The following is a 20,240-nucleotide window of genomic DNA, read 5'->3' on the forward strand; positions in this document are numbered from 1 at the left end:
GCTCAGTCGGTTGAGCGTCCGACTTCAGCTCAGGTCACGATCTCGCGGTCCGCGAGTTCGAGCCCCGGGTCAGGCTCTGGGCTGACGGCTCAGAGCCTGGAGCCTGCTTCCGATTCTGTGTCTCCCTCTCTCTCTGCCCCTCCCCCGTTCATGCTCTGTCTCTCTCTGTCTCAAAAATAAATAAAACGTTAAAAAAAATTAAAAAAAAAAAAAGATTTTTTTAAAAGAATCTGAAACCAGAGAGCATTCCTTAATGTACTATGATGTGGCCACAAGGTGGCTCCAAAGACCATAGTATGTTGTTATTTTACTTCTTGAGAGGTGAAGACAGTTTTACCAGGAATGTTAGCAGTAATTTACTCTCTAAGTGGGAAGATACTTCAGAAACATAAACTCATTTTAACCTTCAAATTAAGTTTTGAAATAAAATTTCTATTATTTTAAAATGCAGATATTCAAAACAACATGTCAAATGGTTAAAAACCTTAAAGAATTTGGAGGATTTTGAAGGGAAATGCTTACTTGGCCTGCATAATTAATTATTCAACAACATTTCTTTTGCTTAGGTTTTGATAATTAATTTCTCCTCTAATTCTGCACAATTTGATTCTCAATTGATTTCCAACTAAATGAAAGGAAAATACCTACAAGTTAATGAACTTTCTCACTAGCATAAAGAATTTCAAAACTAAAGAGAAAGCATGCCTAGTTTTTTGTTTTTTTTTTAATCTTTAGAGGCTTCCTTCTAAAAGTACACACTTTGAGAATATCTACCAAACTAAAATATATAACATTAACAGAATATTTTAAGTCAGACATCTTAATCATCCATAAGATGAAAACATTTATCCAAATATTATAGTGAAGTCAGGAGAAATGACTGTTATTAAATAATCACAGCATTTATTTAATAAAGATGACATAAGAAGACAGTGAATTTGATTAAATAGTAAATATATATATATATATATATATATATAATACATATAAATATATAGCTATGACCAAAAATGAGGATTATCTTTATTATGTTCACAAAAATACATCTGTTGACTAGGTTTAGTGGTCTCTATTATGACTTATTTCACCTTTCCATGTGGATGGATAATAAACTACTAAGTATATTCTTTCAATGTGTTAACATCTAAAATAAGTACATTAATTAGTCCTGGGTTATAAATGAGACTGAAATATGAAAACTGTGATATAATTCTGGATTTCAAAAAAGGAGTTGTAAAAAGAAAGATATTTATGGACTCACAGAAATGTATGTTTTATGACCTCAATGTTTTGGTTTGTTTTTGTAAGTCATAAAATTCATTCCACATGCCTTTTAAATTACCATATACAGCCCCAAGCCAGAAGAAGAAAAAGCGATTTTGAATTGATCTTCATATCACCTTAAATATGAAGGATGAAAAGAAAGAATTATCTAAATAAAACCTGTTAGAATTTTCACATTTTGCAGCAGATCCTATGTCTTCATCAGACAGTTTCTGGAACCTAGTCTAAGAAAGCAGTAGTCCACTGACCTTTCAGCTTGTAATACAGACTGCAGAATTATTCTTGAGATTTATGGGTATCCAAACTTTAATGGGATTATTTCTGTAATGCACTGCCTCTGTTCATCAGTCTTGTTCTAATTCTCATTACTCTGACCTCAAGAAGGAGAATCTGTTAAAAGAACCATTACTGCCTGTATTCAGAAATGGTTCATGTTTCACCTGAGTGAGTTTATGTGGCTTATGGAACTCACAACAGTAAGTCTCTATCTTTCTAATGCTTTCTCCCTCCTCTGTCCCCTTTTTGGGTCCTTGTATCATTTTCAAAATTCATGTCCATCAGTTCCCTAGATCATGCAATTACTGTGTGTGATTCTGAGAATGTAATTTAAGTTTTCAGGTTACATTCTCTCTTTATGCAACTGACATTTTCACAATCATTAGGGAATGAATATATTTATAGCAGTTATATACTGAGCCCTTGCCAGATACCATAGTAGATTGTATGAGCCCTTTCTAATTACAGCAATAGATAAACTGTGTCTTTGAAAAGTATATGATTCAAACTTCAAACAAAAAATCATTGGAAAAAAATATGATGTTATCAGTAGAATTAGTGACAAAATCTGACTTAAAACACCAAGGATTTTTCATTCCAACTCAAGCACAAAATTACAATTATAGGATACAAGTTAAAACTGTCAAAAATTTTAAAGTGGTAGTCCAACTCGTATGCTATGGTTAAAATAAAGCACACTCAATATTTATAAAAAAAAGAGCATAGATCACATGAATTTACATATAGTAGTAATAATACCAATAAAAATAAAAGGTAACAAGAATATATACCACTAGAACAGCTATTTTCAGGTATTATATTTTACATTTATAAGTTTAAAAAATTATAATAATTGCACTATTATGTAAGTGTAATTATTAACCTCATTTTACAGATGAAAAAGTATCAGGAATATTAAATATTAAATATATGGTAAGTGACATAGGATTTGAAGCCAGACAGCCTGGTGCCACAGTCCATACTTTTCTCCATCAAAGAAATTCTAATAAAGGCAACCTTGCCAATCTTACCATTCCAAGAAAGGAACCTCAGTGCTTCTGGCATGTAGGCTTATCACTGTGTAGCCTCCCTATTAAACATGAGCTTCATCGGGTGTCCTTACAAGAACAGAATATTGTAGGCGCCTGGGTGGCGCAGTCGGTTAAGCGTCCGACTTCAGCCAGGTCACGATCTCGCGGTCCGTGAGTTCGAGCCCCGCGTCAGGCTCTGGGCTGATGGCTCGGAGCCTGGAGCCTGTTTCTGATTCTGTGTCTCCCTCTCTCTCTGCCCCTCCCCCGTTCATGCTCTGTCTCTCTCTGTCCCAAAAATAAATAAAAAACGTTGAAAAAAAAAAATTTAAAAAAAGAACAGAATATTGTATGAGAAACTTTTTCACAGAGTGAACAAGTTTCAAACACAATGGCTTCTATGCCAGTGCATATTTTAATTACTCATGGGTTTGTGAGACCTTCTGTCAACAATTTTCAGCAATAGAATTTGGGGGTCCACGTGGCCTTCAGATACGTACTTGTTATTTAGGCTTCATGTCTGGGATGAGAATATTAGTCTCAAATTTAAAGCCCGTGCTATAAGGTGACAATTGTCTATTGCAAACGAGAAGTATAACATAGAACTCCAACCAAGATGGTGGCCCCTAACTGAAGCACCAATTCAGAACCCACTTTCAGGAGGCCACGGAATGAATCTGAGGTTACATAAAAATGTATCTTGAACTAATCTGCTAACACATTGTGGCAATTTCCTGAAAGATGTCACGTGGCTTTGAATATATTTTTAAATTTTATTTTATTTTTAATTTTGTTAATGTTTGTTTATTTCTGAGAGAGAGAGAGAGAGAGAGAGAGAGAGAGACAGCGAGAGAGAGGAGGGGCAGAGAGAGGAAGAGAGAATCCAAAGTAGGCTCCAGGCTCCAAGCTGTCATCACAGAGCTCCTTGCAGGGCTTGAACTCACGAACCACAATATCATGACCTGAGCCGAAATCAGATGCTTAACCAACTGAGCCACCCAGGTGCCCCAGAATATAATTTTTTTAAAAAAATATGTGAATTAGAGCCCCAGGTCATTGATTATAAAAGTACCTAGTACTCATCTTTCTTACCCAAACTGGGTGATGATAACAAATCATGTGATTATTTATTTAATGCCTCGGTGTAGCAGAGGTTAGGTTTGGTTTTGTTTTTCTCTCTTTCTCCATGTGTGGACCTTGGGATGCTCGCGCAGTATGTGGCTTACAGTAGGCACTTTAAGAATACATACCAAATGGAGGAATGAAAGAATGAATGAAGGAAACAAGATATGAAAGGTTTCTTCAGTAGTTTAAATAATAGAAAATCAAAACTGAAGATTTTGTGTTAGGTGGAGGAATAGGTGACTGACTAAATGATATCCTGTTATCTAATTCACTGCTATTCCATGAAAATTGAAACATTGAAAACATAACTACCGAGGTGCCTAGGTGGCTCAGTCAGTTAAGCGTCCGACTTTGGCTCAGATTGGTGGGTTCAAGCCCTGCATATGGCTCCATGCTGACAGCTCCCAGCCTGGAGCCTGCTTCAGATTCTGTGCCTCCCTCTCTCTCTCTACCCCTCCCCTGCTTGTGCGCTTGCTCGCTTTCTCTCAAAAAATAAAATAAAATAAAAAACATAGCTACCTAAGATTTCTATTATAACTTATGTAATATTTACTGTGAATGTATTTGTTGTCAATATCTTATATTAGAATCACCTCTCCTCAAGTACAATGTTTACAATATTTGGATTCATCTTTATATCTCCAGATGAGGCACGAAGGGACTGGCTCATAGAAACTTCCCCCAAAATAAATGAAATCAATTAGAAGCTGGGGGAAAATTGAAAGAGTTATTGTTTACATTCCAGGAAATTATTTAAATTTATAAAGGAAAATAAAAGTGAAAAATATAACGCATGTAAAAGAATATGATAACCTAAAACCAAAGGGGGTTAAATTAATTATTGCGAATTTTGCATCATCATAGTGCTTAGCCTGCTGCCACTATTAAAAATTGAAAATTTCCATAAGGAGTTTTTTGAGGACAATGGTTGATATGGGACATCACACTTTGCTTCTAGAAAGGAAAGGGTTCTTCTTTTCCACATTTTTTTTAACCTTGGCCTTACCCAGAAATGGGTTTGATTTAGACCCTACCTATCAAGTGAAGTGAAATAATGTTTTTTTCTCTGAAGTCAAAATTATGGTTATCGTTTCTCTAGTTTCTCCACTGGGTTGGATGTTCAATAGAGATTGTACATGTAACAATCACATGGCTTTGCCCTAAAAAAGAAAACATGTTTTCCCCTCACTTTGTGCAGATTTCATATTCTATGATGGAGGCTAATCCAGTTCTGAGAAAAAAAAATAGTAAAGAAATGATTTATTATAACAAATTTAGTGCTATTCATTTCCCAACATTTATTTATTTTTTTTAGTATGGAAAAGAATATTTGTGCCTATTCCCAAGATAATGAAGTTTTACAAATTTAATTTTTAAAATGTAGATCTAGTTATTAAATGTTAAAAAAAAATTAGGGCATGTATTTTAAAAGGCATAGTAGCTAGAACAGAAGGACAATATGTAGAGTTCTCATTATATTTTTACTTTACTTTCATCCATCCAAAAATCATGTCCAGTAGGAAAAAAAAAAAAAAAACTCCTTTGTTTCATGGAGAGAAATTCTACAGAAAATCTCCACTCTTCAATTCAGCAGGAATACACGCAGAGACACGCACATACACACACACACACACACACACATAAAGAAAAAGCAGAAAGATGGAAGAATGCCTCTAGGTCCATGCCTGTATTTAGGATGCAATGTTGAACAAATCTCCAAAAGAATAGCTGAAGCCTAGGTGAAGGAGTTGATCAAGAAATGAAGACTTTCCATAGGTTTTTATTCATAGGCAAAGGCTTTTATACCAGTCCCGCTTTATCTGCTGGGAATACATTCCAAGACCCCCAGTGGATGCTGGGAACTGCTGATAGTACCAAACTATGATTCTACCTATACATACATTTTGTGATAAACTTTAATTTATATGGGCACATTAAGAGATTGACAACAAATAATAAAATGAGATAATTATAACAATACTATAATAAAAGTTACATGAATGTGGTCTCTCTCTCCCTCTTAAAATATCCATACTCATTCTTCTTCATATGATAACGTGAGGTGATAAAAGGCCCACATGATGAAAGGAAATGAGGTGAACGATATAGGCGCTGTGACATAGCGTTAGTCTACGACTGACCTTGTGATGTCTGGAGGGTCATCTGTTTTCAAATAACACCTGGCTGTGAGTAACTGACAGCAAAACTGTACATAAGGGGGGATTACTGTACTCAAATTTAAGTAGCTAGATGTAGACAGAATAAATGTGCATGTTGGTGGGTTTTACACCCTAGAGAGTAAACATCAAAAAGTCACTTTGGCAACCAAATACTGCTTGAAACTACAGAGCAGGAATAAACCCCAACTTACCGTGATTTAGGAAGAAGCCCCAAAAGAAGAAAAAAAATGAAAGAAAGGAAAAACATATATACTTGCCAGGGTTAATTGTTAGTCATTGTGTGCTTGATGTTTGCTTATTTGATTGAATAAGTTGACATATATGTTATTTTATTCCAATGGTTTATTTCCTTTATGTATTTGCTAAAGCAAATAAAATACTATGCTGTTGGTATTAAAAGTACACGTAATTCCTATTATTTATTTTATCAGCAGAAGATTTAAACCAATGAGTTAGAGCTAGTAAAATATTAATATTTTAGTTATTTTAAGCAAAAATTTAAATAAAATAATAAATATATTCCACATTTAGAAGATTTACATGGTGGACACAAAAGTATTAAAGTCCTGCAGATAGTACAAATATTTTCAAATCTACCTAAGTAAAGGACTACTAATTTATAGCCGATGCTTGTAAGTCAAATTATCCGAAAATATTATGGAACCTCATCTAAATGTGAAGTCTGATTCAAGAATTATGGAAACATTCTTTACTTTTAGAAATCCCAAAAGTTACCATGGTTTTCAAATGGAGTGGATATAACTTGATTTTATTGGGAGCAAAGTTATATACAAAAGGAGGCCCAGTCACATTTTTAAAACTTATATTAGCATTATGCAAAAAATGTACTCAATAGCCAAGTCAAACATATTGATTGCCTTTGGTCCGTTTACATAACTATGCAAAATTTCAACTTTGATTCTTCTATGTATAAATTCTACATGAACATTGCAGAGAATTACTAGAATAATCCAAGTTAAAACATTTACTTTATTGAGTTTATTGACTATTTTAATTTCCGTAGATTCTGCTTAACTTGAGTATGATTACGGTTTACGTTTCCCAAATTTTCTACTAAAAACAAAAAGGAGCAATGACAGTTCTTTACAGTGTCTATGAAAAACATATGCTCATTTTATATCAATTTACATCCTTATATTATAAACTGGTAATATTCGTGTCTTGCAAAAAGAAGAATCAACATGTCTAATGAAAGACCGCTTCCTGGAAAGTGCAATTTATGTTTAATTTACTTTTAAAACCAGGACTGCCCAACTATTTCAATATTTTCTGTTACAGTAAATCAACAAAGATTCCCAATCAATAAACCAATGTACTGAATATAATAACTCATGTCTATGCATTCTACATTCTGATACTTTGGAGAAGTCATTTCGTTAATAAATGCTGCAGTTCCCATACTTTCCTTGCTAGTGCAGTAAACTACATTGGTGCCAATTTCAATTCCTTAAAAGCCTAGGTGTTATAATATCTAAAAGAAGTGCTTTCATTTTAAGAGACATGAAGCAGCCAACTGAACTGTCATAGACTTTATGCTATAATGCAAAGTACAATGTAATAAATCAAAAGTATAATATAGCAAATGACAGGGTAGTGGCTATAAAAATCACAAGACTTACAGAAATATTATTTCATATAGGGTGACATTTTTAAAAAGCACATGGAAAACTCATTCAAGGACCTTTGTAACTGCCATAAGTGAGGGAGGAGACAAAGGAGGGAGGGAGAGAGAGAGACAGAGAGAGGGAAAAAGGGAGGGAGGTGCGATGAGAGAGAGAGAATGAGTGCACACTACAAAATTTCTGAGCATCATCAGGGCTCTGAAGTGTTTAGACATGTCATTTAATGATGAATTTCCTGTTGTGAAGGAATGTTGTATTATACCTTACAGTCTATTGCTAAATTCTGTCCTGCAGTCAAAGGTCATTTAACTTTGTATATTTTTGCATCAGATAGAGTATGGAGAATCCAGGACACTTTCTAAAAGAAGGGGGTGGGGTGTGGGGAGGATATTGAGATCACGTGGTTTGGTAAAGTGCTTTATGTTACTGGCAAACTCTGTACTACATTCCTCTACTACAAGGGATTGTTATATGAAGGTATTTCAACTCCCAAAGGCTGTCACTATTTTTAAGGAATGCTACATTTTACTTCTTAAAATGAGGCGACATGTAATTTCATTTTATTCATTCTTACTCAATTTCCAGTTTTCACTTTCTTTAAATCTACCACCCATGTGGTAATGTTTAACAAATATCTCTTAGCAATACAGAGGACAGACCATCACATACATTGCAAGAGAGAAATAGGACGAAAATGTAAAGACATTTGTGAAAATAAAGCATCTCTATTCTTTAAAAAAAATCAAATTACTTTTTTGTTGCAAGAAGTTGCATTGATAATAAAGAGTTAAACAAAAGTTCTTTTGAAACAGTTTTTATAAAACTGTCAGATAATTTAACTGATCAGTGTTCATATAACATTAAGGATAATGCATTTCCAGCAATCTACAACCTTAATGTGATAGATGTTTTCTTACAGGGTTTGACTCTTGAGTTAGTTGAAGTGAGCAGTGACAAAGGAGGTTATATGGCAAAGGCAAAAATGGCCTCATGCTTTAGATACCCTTACGAAAGACACTATGACTGGATTTGAAAGGGCTCCAAGTCTCATACTAAAATGTCAAGTGAAGTGAAGCTGCTGTAAAGCAAAGAAGAGAAGGGAGGTGACCGTGAGCTGATATTGTTATCTTAGAAAACAGGCACTCCTTGTTGATTGAAATCTTCTCGTTCTTCATGCGTGAAAAAAAATCTGTAATTTTGAGTGTTGAACTTATTAGAGATAAAAGCAGGGAATGTTATGTTAGTGCTCTCTGAACATAATCCAAATGCTTTAACCAGAAAAAAAAGAGAGAGAGAGAGAGAGAGAGAGAGAGAGAGAGGGCAAATTTAAAAATGTTTAAATTTGGGACATTTCTTTCTACCTGTATATTTCAGATTATTTTAATTATGACAAAATAAATTTTTTTCAGTGAACTCATTGATGTGAATAAAGTGTCAAGAAAAGGAAAATATATTGCCCTATGTTTACTTTCATTTCTCAAATATGTGTTCATAATGATATTCTTTGGGCTCTGATTTTTTTTTCAAAATATTCATAACAGGGTATGGTCCATTATACTTAGTATAATGCCTTATCAATATCACTATTGCTCAATATTAGCCTAATAAGAATGAAGGCACCATTCTTGCTATTTGACTTTTAACTTCAGTTTATTTCAGACAGGACTGCTAAATATAATGTGGTTAGTAAACTGACTTTCCTGAAACCCTAATCAGATAATATTTTAGGTTAATCAAAAGTCGAGCTTTCAAACATAGACTTGAAATTTGGAGATCAAATATCTGCATAAAATTACTTATGATTGGTACAAATAATGTTTATATTTCTTTTCTTATACTTTGTTACTTCATTTCAGTATTTTACAAGCACTTCTAATGTGGTAACAGTATTAGAATGCAATGTGCGGAGTAGAAATAACAATATACTGTGGCTAATAGTTTTCAAACCCAAGGGCTAGACTAGAGACAGTTGGGTTTATATCCATGATTTGTATTAATTGCTTACTATGCAGCACTCTTCCTGATAATAACACTTAACAAAAATATGGTTCACTTTGCTGCTGAATCAGCATCATTGGAGCTAATGATATTCCTGTGCTGCAGCCTAGCGGAATGATTTGGTATCAAAATGACATATTCCAGGAGGACACAGTGTTATCACTTGCTGCAAAGTAGGTTAAGAAACATAGGAAATAAGTCCTATGTCCAGAAATCCCCTAGATAATATATTATCTGCCTCAATTCTTTTGTTTATATGGGAAATTAAATATGAAGATCACGAATTGAATATTAAAGTCTGGACAGGGTTCACGTATTTTGGAATTAACCTTTCGGTTTCAAATATACTCTTTTTCAACAAGAAAAAGCCATTCACCTTTCAGATTACACTACTTTCTTAATAATGTGCCAGAAATGTACATCTCCCTAGATAGAAAATCAATTTTCCATCTTTTTCTTTTTTAAAGAAAATCTCAGTGTGGTAAAAATCTAACTGTGTGATATTAAACCGAATACCTGTGCAGTACTGGTATCACCAAATAGCTAGTTTTTATAAACATCTAGGAATAATATCTGAAGTATTGATCAGGTACCAGGCAATTTAACCACTGGCCTCCTACATATACGTACATATGTGGATGCCATAGACATTATATGTTGCTTTCTTATTTTCCTGTTTGCTTGGTTTTTTCCAAAGCATATAACTGTATGGAATCCTATTTTTTGATTGGAGTCAGGGAAGGCATATGCATTCACCAGGAAAGTCAATTTGTTAGCAGCAAGTATTTGAAACCAAAAAAAAAAAAAAAAAGTGTCTGATTTCCTGAAAACAGACATCGACTCATACTTTAAAGACAGCTGGGGAGAAAAAAGAGTGAAAGGAAACGAAGGAAGCATTTCTTTATGTTTTTATCATCAGGATGGATTTGTATTTGATGGGTCCCAAACACACAGACACATTCTGCTTATATTTGTATACTCCCCGATCTCCCCCCACCATAAACTACTTATGCATTACACATTGAATACATTTGTGCCACATTTCGTACACTGCAAGCATTAGGGACAAGGTACATGATCTATGCAACTTATATACCTATTTCTCTCTGACACAACCTCTTCCTGTTTTCTTCATCACTTAAACTAAAAATGAACCTAGAGCTCTTGTCAATGACATAATGTTTTCATGAAAGTTCTACTAATTAAAAATCCTCACCATACCAGACCTAAAAAATGAGCACACTCTTGCCAAATGTTATTCACCACAGAGAAGCTCTTGTAGCTACATTTTAAAGAAGGATAGGGAGGGGGATGGTGTGGAGGAAGAAAGTCTACCAACATATGCATTGAAGTATAACTGTTGTCAGCATCAGAGGGACAGATGATTTTTTAATATAGAGCCTTTAAGAAGGAAGAAGAAGAAGAAATAATGCATCTCCAAACAGCTGAGAGTAATGGATGTGCAGTTTTGGATAACAGAAGCTTTTACTGGGATGAAGAACCACTATTATAAAGAGATTTCGTTTTTTTGAAGCAAAAGATGATAGGGCAGTTTCAAAATGATGTTTGTCTTTGATTGCACCTGTACCCCCCACCCCCTTTTAATCATGAGGAGATGGTACGTTTCTATTGTGGTGACATAAAAACACTTTCGGACTACTGCTTTTGCCCATACTTACAGTGCTATCAATAGTTACTTGTTGGGGCCATGCATTTAGACTCGCAACGTGCTGCATTAATTTAACACCACATAAAATATGGATTTTATTGCAGCAGAGACAATAAATGCTGCTGACTACATGCATTTAGTCTCCCTTCTTCATCTTTCCCCTTGCACTTCTGACTCAGATATGAAATGTGCATGTAGGAATTATGCCTCTTCTATTTCTGATGAATGCCAATCTCTTTTATTTATGTAGATGCTTAGTGACCATTGACAGTTTCAAGGAATCTGTCGACTGCCTGTCATTTCTCTTTATACTGAACGTACAATGAACTATGACTACGAATAAGCGCAGAGTGAATCCATTCGTATGGAATGCAAAGTAATGTTAGATGATGTGAGAGTTCACAGCAACAAGGTTATCTCTTCAACTGATTTTTCAAATAAAGACAAACTAGTATGAGCATGACAAATTACACTCCGTGATCTGTTTTTAGCATTTGTTCAGAGTGAATGAATTCACAAACTCTAGTATGATGACCCACTGTTGAGCATAATATATAATTTAATCTAGTTTTACGTTACCTCCATAGATATTCAAAGCCGTTGTTTCTAGAATCTAATATATAGAGTTTTATGCTTATTAATTTCTTCATGTGTTAAAATAAGTATTTGGAAATAATTGCTAAATACAACTTAAAAACAAACATTACCCCCACCCCCATCCCCAGGGAGAGAAAATAAAAGACCTTAAGGGGGTTAGGGGGGGAAAAAAAAAGAGGAGGTGGGAGAGATGAAGTCTTCCTACCTTTTTTTTTTTTTTTTTGGCAGCTTCTGGATAACGGAAGTTGGTTCCAGCCAAAATAACCCTGGAGAAATTGTCACTGTGTCTCCTTTTTGTTTGTTTTCGGCTGTTATTTTCTATCACTGATGCTACTCCAATCTAACTCAAGCTTTCTCTCAGCATTACTTTCAACTCTGGACGGCAGGGAACCGAAGAAAACGGGGGCGAGCTCTCTCTGATTGGCTTTCATTCAGTGCTTCTGATTAAGAGGAAGGGAGAAAAAGGAGAGGAGGGGAAAAAAGCCCTTCCTCACGCGGAGAGAAAGGTTCTGCTGATAGAGCGGCAGTCCTCGCCATGGGAAGGTTAGAGAGTGGGGAAGTGCCGGCTTTTGCTAGCACACAGCGATTTGCAAGTGAATGCGAGGGGAGGGCGCATCCAAGACGAGAGCAGTGGATGAAAGGCTTCCCCTCCCCCGCAGGGCAGAAAGACTCTCTGTTTCAAGGCTAAGGTAATCAGCCCAATCTAATCCGGCTGTGTCCGTCACGCAATCTCAGGAACAGGACTGCTTCTTGCAATTCTTCTTGAATAGATACTTCTTCTGACATATATATTCCTGCACCACCCTTACACCAGACTACTGAAATACAAGTATTTAGCCGAGTGCCAGATCACGTTGCAACCAGATCTGATACGTTCCCAGAGTGATTTGGGTTGAGGTTTATGCTTTTTATTTAATTTTGCTTGCAGTGAACTTTCTTCTTTGATTCTCCAAATACCTTATTGTTGTTACTTCTTGTCATAGGAGAACATAACCTGGCTGATCGTTTTTGGAACGTCCGTGAGCCAGTCTGGTCTCCTTAATCTGATATCTGCTTTGCATTTTTTATATTTTACAGATAAAATATTTTATTCATGATGCAAATATGCAGTTAATACTATTACAATGCTTAGACTTCGGACTTAACACAATCTTTTTTTTTTTTTTCTTTTTTCCTAGAAATTTGAATTTCATGCCCAAATGTGTGTGGGGGCAGATGTAAGTACATCTGGGTGTTTCTATTTATTTATCAAACATCTGATTGTCCATCTCTCTATTTTCATCTATCTCTACATTAATTTGTATTCGACCAAAACCTTACCAAAGGATGTCAGTATAGCTCCATAAAATAATGGACACCTTTATATTTTTCTGGCTACATATAGATTTCTTTTTAAAGTAAATAAATTTTATAAACATACTATGAAATAATAATGTACTATAAAATGATTTTACAGCTGGAGAAGGGATTGTGGAGATAATCTTGTCTAGCTATGACTTTTATAAAACTGGACAATACTTCTTAGAAATGTTAAATGACTTGCTTAAGGTCACAGAGCTAAGTGGTGATATAGTTAAAACTATAATGACTTGATATTTAATAGTTATATAAATATGTTTATGTAAGTATATAACATGTATTACATGTATTTATAGTTCCACTTTAGTACTGTTTCTGAAATGTCATACCACCTCCTGGGCACATATCTGATTATTGCAATAACAGTAGGTCCTTTATACAGTAAGCATAATGAGAAAGGAAAGAAATTTAATCTGGGAGGAAAAATGGGGGGAAGGAGATGTTAATTCAGATTGCAAAAAAGTTTTAGTATACCAAATGTTATTATATGACCAATGTTACTAACTAGTTTTCTATTTTAAAATATCAAATATTTCTGGGGCACCTAGGTGGCTCAGTCGGTGAAGCGTCTGACTCTCATTTCAGATCAGGTCATGATCTCAAGGTTCTTGAGTCTGAGTCCAGCCTAGACCTCCAAGCTGACAGCACTGGAGCCTGCTTGAGATTCTCTCTCTCTCTCTCTCTCTCTCTCTCTCTCTCTCTCTCCGTCTCTCTCTCTCTCTGCCCTCTCCTGCCCATCGTCTCTCTCTCTCTCTCTCTCTCTCAAAATACACAGATACACTTTAAAAAAAAAATAGAAAATATTTCTGCTCAACAAAATGATATTTAGAGCAGAAAACGATTTTTGAATCTTGATGTCACATACGAGGGCACTAAACTCTGGAAAACTGTAATGTGTGTGATAATCGAGTTAGAATTCTCAACCTGATCTCTTGCTTACCCATAGTTTTTTCAACAGAATGCTTTAACGTTACAGTCAGGTAAAAATAAGTACTCCAATTTTTTTCCTGTAATGCATTTGTTAATATACATTAATATACATGTGTGTCTTCAATATAATACTGCCATTGACATATTAAAGTTGGTTGTCAAGAGAAATTGTAGAATCTCATACTGTTTGCATGTTATACAGTCTTTAGTTAAGTGCGGGAGGGATGATGAACACACACATGATGGCCTCTTTCTGTATGCTTGTTTGTTGTTAGTTTTAGAATAAATGACTGCATATGTGATGAGTTATTTGGATTACATTTAAATGGGTCCAATTTAAAAAATAACCAAAGGCTGAAATCAGATGTGAAATGCTATTTTATTCATGAAAATATATGATGTGATGATATATTCCTAAAATAATAGTTTCTCAACAAGACAGAAGTTTGTTCTTCTCTTACATAAATTTCTGAGTTGGTATCATTGCCCTGCTCTGTGTAGTCATCAGAAACTCAGATTGTCTTCATGCTCAACCGTTATTAAGGAATTGAATTCATATAGATGACCCAAGAGAGATCACCCCCACATCTGCTTTTTATAAAGAGAAATAAAATGAAGAAGAAAAGGATGCTCCCTTCCCTTAGAATCTTCTGTGATTTCATTGGCTGGAAACTAGATACTTGACCACAAATTTGTTGTGAGAGAGACTTGGGAACATAGTATTTATTCTGCAAAGCCATTTGCCCAGCCAAGGCCATTGATACTTTTAGAGAAGTAGATAACAAAATTGGATACAAATAGCAGTAGTGCTGGCATAGGTTTTCTAGCTTTTTAGAGGAAAAAAATTGTTTTTGTCTAAAATTGAAATTCATCGTAGTGTTGGAGAACGGCACCCATGCAAAATGATTGTAATATTTTAAAGCTTTACAGTATGAGACAATGGTCTTGCCTGTTACTGCATTTTCTTTTATGATCAGGCAATATGTGTAGTAAATAATAAACATCTATGTATTCCAAAGTTCAGGAAATACAGATACAGATGTATGAAAGAGAGAGAGCATTTGAAAAATGAATGTATTAAAACTTATCCCATTTTCCTTGATACCCTCCTTTTAAGAGAGCGACTCATATGCTATCTTATTGAACATAAGCTTTAGTAATAAAAATTAAAATACAGAACAAACAGAACATTACTTCAAAATTAAAACCTCTAATAAGGAGTTTTGTTTTATTAAACAATATAATTTTCAATTCCTTCTTTTTTTCACTCTGTAAATGGGTTAACAGGATTCTGCAAATCTATTTCTTTTGAGTTTTCTGTAGAAATATTACGCAAACTAGTTGTGTGAGTTAGGTAAAACTGCCTTAGAGTCACCAACGTTAAGAAATGGTAACCCACAGGGGCACCTGAGTGGCTCAGTTGGTTAAGCATCCGGCTTCAGCCCAGGTCATGATCTCAAGGTTGGTGGGGTTGAGCCCCACCTTGAGCTCTGTGCTGACAGCTCTGGAGCCTGTAACCTGCTTTGGATTCTGTGTCTCCCTGTCTCTCTGCCCCTCCCCCACCCCCCGCTTGCTCTTTGTCTCTCTCAAAAATAAATAAAGATTATTATTATTATTATTATTATTTAAAGAAATGGTAGCCCAATGAAAAGCCCAAGAAAAAGAAAAGACAGTAAAATCTGTATGAATGGGATCAATGAGTCAGTGCCTCAGAAGTATCCCTCATTGTAAGGAGAGGCCACATGTCCATTGTAAGAAAATAAAAGCAGATAAAAACTTGAAACAAGTTATTTCTACACTTTTAGTTTTTTTTATTTTTATTTTTTAAGGTTTTTAATGTTTATTTTTGAGAGAGAGAGAGAGAGAGGGAGAGAGAGAGAGAGAGAGAGAGAGCGAGCATGAACCAGGGAGGGGCAGAGAGGAAAGGGGACAGAGGATTCAAAGCAGGCTCTGTGTTGACAGCCTGACGTGGGACTTGAACTCACAAACCATGAGATCATGACCTGAGCTGAAATCAGATGCTTAAACCCACTGAGCTACCCAGGCACCCCCATTTCTATACTTTTAAAACTAAATGAGAAGTTGCACAAAAGATGCCTTACTATAATTATAAAACACTCAAAAAATTGAAGAGAATTCTGTCATTATAATAATGGGATCTTCTGAAGGCTGACCACCTTCAGCAAATGTAAAATACTCAATTTGGTTAAAACCAATTAAATAAAACAACCTTCTATTTCGTGTGGAATTATATGCCTAAAAGTTGTCATGCTGTTGCTAAATAATGTGTCAATCTTTAAGGTGTCACTTACTAAAGAGCTACATACTTGTTAAAATCAATAGCTTCTCAGCCACCCTTCCCTGGGTTCCTTTTAATCTCTAGTATTAGAGATAATATGAGTTTCCATTATAACAGGAAATTAATCAAACCTAATTCTCTCTCTATGGCTATGAGATGAATGTAGAGAATGTCTATACCACTTCCTTCTCCACAAATACATTGGAGGAAGAATAATTTTGCGTAGTATTTTGACACTTTTTTTTTTCCCCTAATTTCCTTCCAGTCTGCCTTATGGACTGTAGAGTCTGGAAAACTAAAAATTACATTCCCCTGGCAGTGAGTGCTCAGGGTGGGGGGTGGGGAGTGATTCATATGCTGTTTTTCAGATGTCCTCATGATCCTTAAATTAGAAATTGAGTCAAATAAGGAGAAAGGGAAGGGGGGGAGACGTTGATCTGGCCACCATGGAGGAAGCATGGTTTTGCAGTCACCCTTACCTGAGGCCATGTTGGCAGCTGTTCGCACCACAGCCCGGGATGTGTGATTCTGGGGCAGGAAGTACATTTGCCAATCACCTAGTCCTTCTCCTTCTGATCATGTTGTAGGCTCCCATCTACATTCAAGATGCAATTATCACCACCACCACCGCCATCATCGTCATCATCACCTAACCTGGTTTCTGTTATCTGCAAGTAAACTGTCACTGAAACCTGTTTATAACAGTAACTTCTGTTACTGTTACTTTTTAATCGTATTTCAGCATATCTTAGATCACATTACTTGGAAGCAAGGGGAGGGAAGACTGACCAGAGAAAAGTTAAAGGATCAAATAGCCAGTTATATTTTTAAAAAATGTAATTATTTTGAAAAACAATCAAGAGTTAATGAAAGAACATGTGGTCTTAAATTTATTTTGATCTTCCTGCCCCCTCCCTTTATGAGCCAGGTGTTCTGTGTACTTTAGGTGTAAAAGTCAGGGCTGGTTTTCTCCTAATTTTATCAGATCAAATCTGAATCACACTGCTTGATTTTTTTTTTTTCTTTCTATTTTTAACATAAAAATTTTTGGTTACATATGAAACGATTTACAAATAAATTGAATCCCATCTTCTTAGCAAGACAGAAACAAAATAGATTGAATACTTCTCATGTTTGATTGAAAAGTAAATTCTTAATCTGACTGTACCCATACCCGAATAAGGTTAGTGGCCTACTTTAAATTTTGAAACATTGGTGAAGTGAAAGTAATCAGGATTGAATTTTCCATTGTCTGGTTGTGATTTCAGTTTATGCCTAAGAAAGTGAATGGAAGAAATATATTTCAAATTAAAAAAAAAAAACAGTAGTGGCAAAAATAAATCAAAAGTTTAATGTTGTCTGCAATTGCACTTAATGAACAAAAATATAGTCTTTAATTTTATATTTTATTTTAAGTTATATTGTTAATGCAAAGACTAGGTCTGAGTGATACAGGCAGTATTTTAATTAATATCATCACTAAAACATTTCTAAGGATTCTTTTTAAGAATCTTTTTAAGGCAATTTTTTAATTTTGTTTAAAAATGTTTATTTCTTTTTGAGACAGAGAGAAACAGAGCATGAACGGGGGAGGGTCAGAGAGAGAATCTGAAACAGGCTCCAGGCTCCGAACTGTCAGCAGATCCCGACGCGGGGCTCGAACTCACAGACTGTGAGATCATGACCTGAGCTGAAGTCGGAAGCTCAACGGACAGAGCCACCCAGGCATCCCTAAGGCAATTTTTTAAATAAGTTGAGTATCTATTATAAAAAGATTAGACAAAGGTTAAATATTGTTTTATTTGTTTTTGAAATATCTTTCTGGGGGTGCTGGGGGGCTCAGTCAGTTAAGCATCTGACTTTTGATTTTGACTCAGGTCACGGTCTCGGGGATCTCTTGGACCAAGCCTCAAGTTGGGCTCTGTGCTGACAGCGTGGAGCCTGCTTAGGATTCTCTCCCACCCTCTCTCTCTACCTCTCCCCTGCTCAGATTCTCTTTCTCTCTCCCTCTCTCTCAAAATAAATAAATAAATAAATGTTAAAAAAATATATATATCATTTCATTCCTCCTTCACCTTTCTTTCCCTTATTATTTATCAATAACTTAATTTTGTGCTATTTAACCTCCTTATAAGCTATCAGATTAGCTTGCCAGCTTCATGGATGCTTGGCAAAAAATGTGAGACTTCTAAGTCAGAGCTAAAGGCATAGGAAACAGCATGGCTGTCATATTTATGTCAATTTCCTTTTTCTCCCACATCTCATTTGGACAATGTCTGAGATGAGTTCAGGTGGATGCAGTACATGTGGTGACTCTACATCCTAGCTGAAGGACACCAAGCTTAGGAACCACACTTTTTCTATAACGGGCTGTGAACAAATCTGATCATTCTCAATTTTTGATCAGGTTCCTCATATTCCACCATCCCTGATGATGTCTGATCACTGTTTTCTGCCTTCAGCAGGAATCCCCCCAACCCCCACCCCCATCTGTTGTTTTCTTAGTAATTTTCCATGACTGACCCCCACCTGCTCCATGGCTCTAAATTCCCACTTGCCAATGCTATGTTCTGAGTTGAACCCAGTCCTCTTTCCCATGCAGTGGTCCCTGCACCAATCAAAATGGCCTCCTTGAACAAAGTCTTCCTTACTGTGCTTTAGCAAACGCCACTGAATAATTTTTTCTTTACTGCCTGGAACAATGGTTCTCAAAATGCAGTCTCTGAATCAACAATGATAGCATCACAAGGGACTTTGTTACAAATGCAGGCTCTCAGACGTACTGAATCAGAGGGTCAGTTCCAAACTATGGGAGTGGCCAGAATTCTGTGTTTTCAAATGTCTTAAGGTGATTCTGAGAGCAAAAGTCTGAGGATCACTGGGCTTCAGTTGCTTTAAAATAATCTAGAAAAAGAAAGAAACCCTGACTTAAAACTCATGGTTTACAAATAAGAGAATTGTTTATGCAATCACTTATTATTTTTAACACACACACTTAAATATGTAGAATCGCTGCAAAACATATGCTATTTATGAAATTGAGGGGGAGAGCTATAGGCACGGTCCTGGCTAAATAAGGATTTAACCATCTAATGAGAGAGACAGAAATGACGACGAGGTATACACGCAAGTAAATGAAGGGGAAGAAAGAAGCGATTTTTGCCACGTGTGTTATGAATGCAGAAGTAGTTACTCTCAAGATTTCAAAATATAATATTACAACTCTGATGAATGTCAGTTTGGGTTTTCATTTTGCAGTCAACATGCTGGGAGAAGAATGGCAGTGAAAACTCCTGGCCATGATGCTTCATCCCAGCAGTGTGTTGATTAAACAAAGTCCTACCACAGTTGCCAAGAGACCAGAAGGAGGAGGAGTTCTGAACTCCTTTCTTACAATCTCTAATGGTGGTGCTAGCTTGCTCTGCATACAAATGTCTGTCCTAACCCCAGCCCCTCTTGTGATTACACTCCTCCCTGTGTAATCCTTCATGTGATGACATTATTGGAAGTGATGAGGAATGGGGAATAAAAAAATGAGAGGAAACAGGAAGGGGAGAGTTTCGTAAAATCAGATTCCAAACCTACAGGAAAGCAAAAAACATCTTTTTTCTTACTGACAGTGCTTGCTTTATGGGTATGCATCCTGCATGGTCACACACAACTCTGTGCTTAAGAAGGGGCCCGCTCTTGATTTAATGCACTGCTGGTACATTCTTGAATTTCTTACAATTTTTGAACAAGGGGCTCCATGTTTCATTTTGCATGGGGGCACTTGATTTTGTAGCTGATCTGCTTTGTAACCGGCTAACAATGCTGATGCAGAATGATGTCACCCATGGACTAAAAAGGTCC

General features: G+C 35.8%; 1 protein-coding gene and 1 long non-coding RNA gene across 3 annotated transcripts in view; one reads left to right on the top strand and one right to left on the bottom strand.

Annotated features, from left to right (window-relative positions):
• Positions 1 to 12,380, bottom strand: part of LOC131504246 (cadherin-10) — a 210,178-nt gene extending 197,798 nt beyond the window's left edge. Inside the window, exon 1 of one of the 2 annotated variants that reach the window (XR_009257886.1) lies at positions 12,006 to 12,380. The gene's annotated coding sequence lies outside the window, so the exon portion shown is untranslated. The remainder of the gene's footprint in view (positions 1 to 12,005) is intronic. The other variant, XM_058716302.1, reaches the window with a different exon arrangement.
• On the top strand, positions 12,377 to 15,879 carry LOC131504259 (uncharacterized). Its single transcript, XR_009257887.1, has 3 exons — positions 12,377 to 12,489; positions 12,979 to 13,021; positions 13,750 to 15,879. It is a non-coding gene; the product is annotated as an uncharacterized LOC131504259 (long non-coding RNA).
• The last annotated feature ends 4,361 nt before the right edge of the window (positions 15,880 to 20,240 follow it).

This window comes from Neofelis nebulosa, chromosome 1 (assembly GCF_028018385.1).
Source record: "Neofelis nebulosa isolate mNeoNeb1 chromosome 1, mNeoNeb1.pri, whole genome shotgun sequence".
NCBI classification, from domain to species: domain Eukaryota; kingdom Metazoa; phylum Chordata; class Mammalia; order Carnivora; family Felidae; genus Neofelis; species Neofelis nebulosa.